A 6321-nucleotide genomic window follows, 5' to 3' on the forward strand; every position below is an offset into this window, starting at 1 on the left:
TTGTTAGTGAATTACACATTTAAGGATAAAAGTGACTATTTACCCATTTCTATTCCTAGAGAGTGGGAAGAAGAAAAGTCAAGAAAATAATATATGAAAAATATGTCCCTATATTGGCAATTAGAGACGGTCTCGTTGACAATCATAATTCGCCCCTCTGTGCCATGTAGGCTATTTTATTAACAATGACAAATGGAAGTTAGCGACCAGATATATTTGTTGCACTTTTTACATTTTCGAGGACTAAATTATGTATTTTTCATCTTTCAGGGATACATTTGTCAGCGAATTACACATTCAGGAATAAAAATGACTATTTACCCTAAAATCAAAGATTCTTTATAACACTCAAAGAGTGAATTTACAATGAAGTTCTAATCTATCACAAGTATTTTGTATATCACAAAGGATGGACTCTCTTAAGCTCATTGTATTTCTCGACAAATGCTTTTCTTTTCTCTTGTTTCTTGTTTCATGATTCTTGTTTTTCTGTACACGCTCATCATCGTTCTTCAATCCTAGATGTCATATTTATAGAGAGAGACTTGTAATTGTGGTATGACTGTTGTGCAACTTGATATTGTTTCTTGGAATAAGTTGATACTGTGCGTTTTTATTTGATATGATCACAACTTTCCATATTTGTCATTCATAACTCAATATGGTCGTTAGACTTATAAAAGGAAATATAATATTGATTCACAGATATATTCCTTTTTAATAGAATCATATAAACTGGCATAAATTGATAATTCAAATAAATGTGCATATTCCATTCGGTGTTTGGATGTATTGGATGAGTAGTTCTTGCTTTCAGTAGATGAGATATCCACTAATGGATAAGTCTCACCTGGTGTTGCATCCAGTCATCAAACCTGTTGACTTAGATTCAACAAATTGTTAACACAAATGTATATTTTTTGTTTTCACCAAAACTAAGAGATGTCTAGATCATTCCATTTCTAACATGACTAACAATAAATGCCTGACTATGGTTGATGTGTTTGTGGACCCACTTGAAAGATTGTCTAAACACATTGTGAACAATACTTACAATATAAAAGGCTAAATCGTTTACCCAAATGTAATGTTAATAGTTCACCCCTAGAGATCATTCATAGTCCAACTAAGGTGTTTATTCTATTGAGGGTGTCATAGGTATGCAACACACAACATTTTTGGTTTCATCTTGAAAGAAATATTAAAAATTTGAAGTTATGTATTTTACTTTTATTGTTGGCTAAGATCGACCTATGAAACTGGAGGTTTGTGTCAACAATGTCACCTATTGATTTAGAAGGCATGAGATACATAACATTTAACTATGTCACCTATTTGACTTCATATTAGGGTTTGGTTTGAGTCTTTTCATATGTAAACAAGACCCACCATTGTCATAATTATTTTTAAAATAGTATCTTATGTTAAGTTTGATAGTATGTTGCTTACATGGTATGTAGGACTCGTCTAGCAATCCAAAGGATCAAAACTTTGCTACCATGATTTTCGTAGAAAGAACATACCTCGCTGTGATAGACCTTGCCATGACAGTTAAGGTGAGTGCCTGTGATTTTTACTCACTATGAATGAAAGTGTTAATAAAACCATAACAAATTTTGCTGAAACTGATTTTTTTTTTGTCTCTTATAGAACATGAACACAAAGATTGACAAACTGGCAAGTGAAATGAAGTCATCGGATAAAGTCATAGTCAACATTTTGTGGGTAGTATCAGATGTGGTTATTGAAGACCTAAAGGTTGGTTTCAAATCCATAGTTAAAGAGATTGCCTCCATTAAACCAGTACTAGCATCTATTTCAAAAAGTCATCACTACTAGAAAGAATGTTTTCAACATTGTTACTTTAACATCAATTTTTGATCAAATCGATGTTAACAAAAAGACAGTGACATTTTTGTTAATAAACAAATTTTGTTATTTAACATCGATTTTTCTAAAACCAATGTTAACATCGCCACGTTAACATCACTTTTTTAATAAACAATGTTGGGTTTTAATGTTAACGTCGATTTTTGTAAGAACCAACATTGTGTTTTTCCTTTTATTGAATATGTCTCTCTGTCTTCTCTGACCCACTCACTCTCACTCTCACTCTCATTTCAGTGTCGCTCTCACTCTCTTGCTCTCCGCAACGGTTCAACTCCTCACTCTCACTCTCCTCACTATCTTATTGTATGTATTTCGATGCAGCACTGTCAGGATTCGAGGCCACGCAAATTCGTCGCGATGGTTCTTGCCGGGATTCGAAGCCATGATGTCATCGTTTTCATTTCCGGAGCTGGACTATGAGATCCGGCAGCTGGACCACACCACTGGGAATAGAGCTCACACTGACGGTGAGGTTCCAGAGCTTCTTTTATTTTCCTCGTTTCCTCTCTTCCCAACAACAAAGCATGAGTGTTCACTGGCAGAAGAAAATGGGGATAGAGTCACAAATTCCCCGAAGCTTAATCCGAAGAATCTACGCTCCCTTGGACAATGAATTTCATTTTGCAGTGCCAATCTCCTCCTCCAGAACAAATGAATGTGAACTCGTATGCCTCTCTCACTCACTCATTCTTGATTTGACTCTTGAATTTAATTTTCATTTTCTTTTAATAAACGTGGCAATTCAATTGTGTGTTTCTGCATCCAATTTTTTAATTGATGAAAGGTGGAAGGTGTTCTATGAATGCTGCAAGGGTTTTCTAGTCCCCTATTCTTTGGGATCAAAATGTAAACAACTTCCATGCAAAGAACAGAGTGTATGTTAGTCATTTCTCCAAGAAAAGGCTTCACTATCGGCTCAATCAATTTATCCATGCAGCCACATGTCTCCCATTGGTGGCAATTACACTTGATAAAGTCGATCGAAACCGCAGTGCCAAAATCTCCTCCTACTTTGAACGCATTTGCGTGCTTTGCTTTAGCGTGCCTCAAGGTTTCTTTCTAATAACACGCTCATAGGATAGATAGGATCCAACTTCACAATGCTATTATTCTCTATGGAATTTTCTCTTTTTTAAATCAGGTTTATGTGTTGTTATGCAGGGGTTGCAAAATATTGCCTTGAAGGAGGAAGCGTCCACGAGCAATGTAGATGGTGTAACCACCCCAACCTTGTTAGGATTGGCTAATTCCTTATCGAGGTTTCTGCTTACTTTAACAATTTTCTCCTGCACAATTCCTGTGTATTTATGCTTGGTTTAGACTTTGATTTGGTTTCATTTAGCTATTTATAGTGCCTTTAGGATGTTTGCTGATTCCAATTCTATGATAATAGCTAGGTGAAACCTTTTTTTATTTATTTATGTTGATGATTAGGGTCATATTTGGTTGGTTATTTTCAAAGCATTTCAAACAATTATTTCATCTCTGAACTTTGAATCTATGTATCAATTAATAGATGTAGAAAAATAAAAAAATTGACACCATTAATTCAAATGTATGAGCTTTTTATAAGATCTGAGTTTTACTTTTTAGTTTTTACCACATCGAGATGCTCATCCTTTTTCATACTTTTACTTTCTTATTCACATTTAGATCCTTCATTTTTGCAAGACAACTAAAGATGAGTGGATTATATTTGCTTGGGATGGTACTAACACCACCAAATGTCATATGTTCAAAGTGAGTTGATACGAATTTACTTTTACATGTTTGGGTAAAATTGTGATGATGCTTGTTACTGGAAATTTCTCATAACTAAAATAATGGCGTTTTCTAGTACTCTTTGTATATGATATGATATCTTTTCGATGGCAAGTTGCTGGATATAGGCTTAAAAATTATATAGTTGGAGTTTTATAGTTTTCTATATAGGAACATATTTTTCCTTCTCTAATTGTGCAATTTATCTTCTCGAATTATCTCATGCCCTTTCTTTTTTTGTACTGAATTGTGGGCAATGGAGTTTTGACTAGTGATTTAGTGGTAATGGCATGCCAAGAACTATAAAGTTATTGATTGGATAGTATTTTTATTGATATTATAAAAAACATCACTTGGGTAGCATTAGGAAAACAAATTAAAATAAGATGAAGCATAACTTATGCATAATGGTATTAAGACTACATAGGTTAAACATCTCAATTTTTATTCCACTAAAAAAGGGGGAATAGAACATTATTATTCCATTATGTTTGTGCGCCAAATGCTACCTTTGATTGGAGTCATGTTTATTTCACTTAATTAGGTTTCACAATATATGTTTTGTGTATAAATTATAATATTTTAGTTTTAATTTATGAGTTTCTTAATAGAAATTTGGTTTGATTGTTCCCATTTATTGTTTAATAGGTCCAATATGAATTTCCAATTTGGTTGGCACTGTGAAATGTTTTCTTATTTTGTTTGCTGATTTTTCTTTAATATTTATTTTATAACTTTTTGTTCTTCAATTTCATTATTTGACATTCTTGATCAATTGTAATTCTATAAATAAAATCAGTGATAAAATTAACTGTTAATATTAATACTAATATTATATTAATATTAATATGAATATGGATATTATTATTATTATTATTATTATTATTATTATTATTATTATTATTAAATTCACTATAAATCTACTCACTCATTTCTTTTTTCCTTTATTTTCTTTCCAGAAGTTTGCGAATCTAACTATCTTGAATCTTGACAAGTGCAATTTTTTAACTAAGATATGTGATGCATATGTTTTCTTAAATAATTTGGATAAGGTTTCTCATATAGCTTATATATTCCATGATTTTTTTCATGAAATTTAGATAGTTTTCACGTATAGTTCTCAAATAACTTTTACAGTAATGATGTTAACTAAAAAATTTCTCACTTGCTCAAGCTAGGACTTGCTAAAGGTTATTTGGCTCGATCTAACTTTTATGTTGCTTTTTGTGACGATGAGCAAGACCCAACTCAACAGACTTCTACTAATAACTTAATGGTTCAACAACTTGATGGAACTATTAATGAACGCGGTTAGTGCAAGCAAAAGGTGCTTAGCTGATTATGTTTGAAAATTTGCATTTTGAATGTGGCTCATATTATTCTAATGCAACCTTTTGTTGTTTTAGCTTGGAGCAAATGCTATATTGGCAATGTCTCCTGCAGTCTGTAAAGTTGGTGTTGACGTCTTAAAAGTTCCTCTTTACAAGGTATTTATCCATGAGTTGTGGTACTTGATTATCTCAAATGAAACTTGTTCATTGAATCCATTTTGTGTAATACAAGTTGTCTTGAAAATTAATATAAATATGTGATGTCTAAAAAAATGAAAATACCTGCTGCTTTGATGGCTTGCTTATAATCTAAATTTTATGAATTTTCGTATTCAAGGTCAACATGATATAGGTGTTATCATACTGTCATATTGCTTACAATTATTCTTACAATGGGTTGTTAGATCTGATGGTGCAAGTTTGCTAGTTCTTGCGACCCCCTCACAACAAACAAACACACCATAATTGTGTGCATTTTGAATTAAGGTTTCCTGTTGTTTTCTATATCTAACTTCACTCTATCTCTAGTTTGTTATCTATTGGTTTCTTCTTGTGGTCTCTTCAGCTTTGTTTCCATTTAAAAAGGAAGAGTGGCACTTATATTTTGCTTTGTTTATGTTCCGTTTCAAACTCAAAGACTTTTGTTGGAGGATGTGAAAACTAGTAAATCAAATGAGATTGTCCTTCTTAGTTCTTAAGGATGTTGTTTTTTGTCTTAAAGTGATGAGTTTACCCTTCTTCCCTGCTTTCCTGGTCTTTTTTTTTTTATATTTAAAGTATACTACTGACACAATGAACATATTTATCATATAGCTTGATTTGTACAAAGAGAATAAAGGCAATTCGCATTCAACGGACAAAATGTTTTCTAAGAATTAAAAATGAAACATTAGGTGTTTAAGGAATTTTAAAATTGTAGAGTTATGTTTAATCAGCTTAGGTTATAGATGATTTTACGTATTGAGATTATTGTTTCATTACTTTAAGTATTTCTTTTATTTGATAGTAATTATTTAATAATAGTTTGAATATAATATTTTGTACTACCTGGATTGGTTCTATTTTCAGTTTGCAGGTTTGGATTAGTTACAAAATAGACAAAATATTAAAAAATATATATATATGCAAAAACAACATCGGTTTTGGAAGAACCGATGTTGTAATGCACCATACAACATCGGTTTTGGTGAAAATCGATGTTGTTATGCACCTTACTAAAAAAAGATGGTGGAACTCAATAAACCAAGGTGGGGGGGGGGGTGAATTGGTTTTCAAAAACACAATGTACTTTTAAAAACAAAGTAGCAGCAAAAAACTTTTCTATGCGGATCGTATCACA

At 32.1% G+C, this 6321-nt stretch overlaps 2 long non-coding RNA genes across 3 annotated transcripts; both read left to right on the forward strand.

The window, feature by feature from the left end:
* Window positions 1-2021: 2021 nt before the first annotated feature.
* On the forward strand, window positions 2022-4433 carry LOC114370954. Of its 2 annotated transcripts, XR_003657970.1 has the most exons (4): window positions 2022-2555; window positions 2675-2941; window positions 3052-3149; window positions 3544-4433. It is a non-coding gene; the product is annotated as an uncharacterized LOC114370954 (long non-coding RNA). The 2 variants fall into 2 exon arrangements; XR_003657969.1 differs by having other exon boundaries at window positions 2025-2555; window positions 3052-4433.
* A 142-nt stretch (window positions 4434-4575) lies between these two features.
* LOC114370955 lies at window positions 4576-5680 on the forward strand. The gene is made up of 2 exons (XR_003657971.1): window positions 4576-4978; window positions 5058-5680. It is a non-coding gene; the product is annotated as an uncharacterized LOC114370955 (long non-coding RNA).
* The last annotated feature ends 641 nt before the right edge of the window (window positions 5681-6321 follow it).

The sequence above is a fragment of the Glycine soja genome, chromosome 10 (assembly GCF_004193775.1).
Source record: "Glycine soja cultivar W05 chromosome 10, ASM419377v2, whole genome shotgun sequence".
NCBI classification, from domain to species: Eukaryota; Viridiplantae; Streptophyta; class Magnoliopsida; order Fabales; family Fabaceae; genus Glycine; species Glycine soja.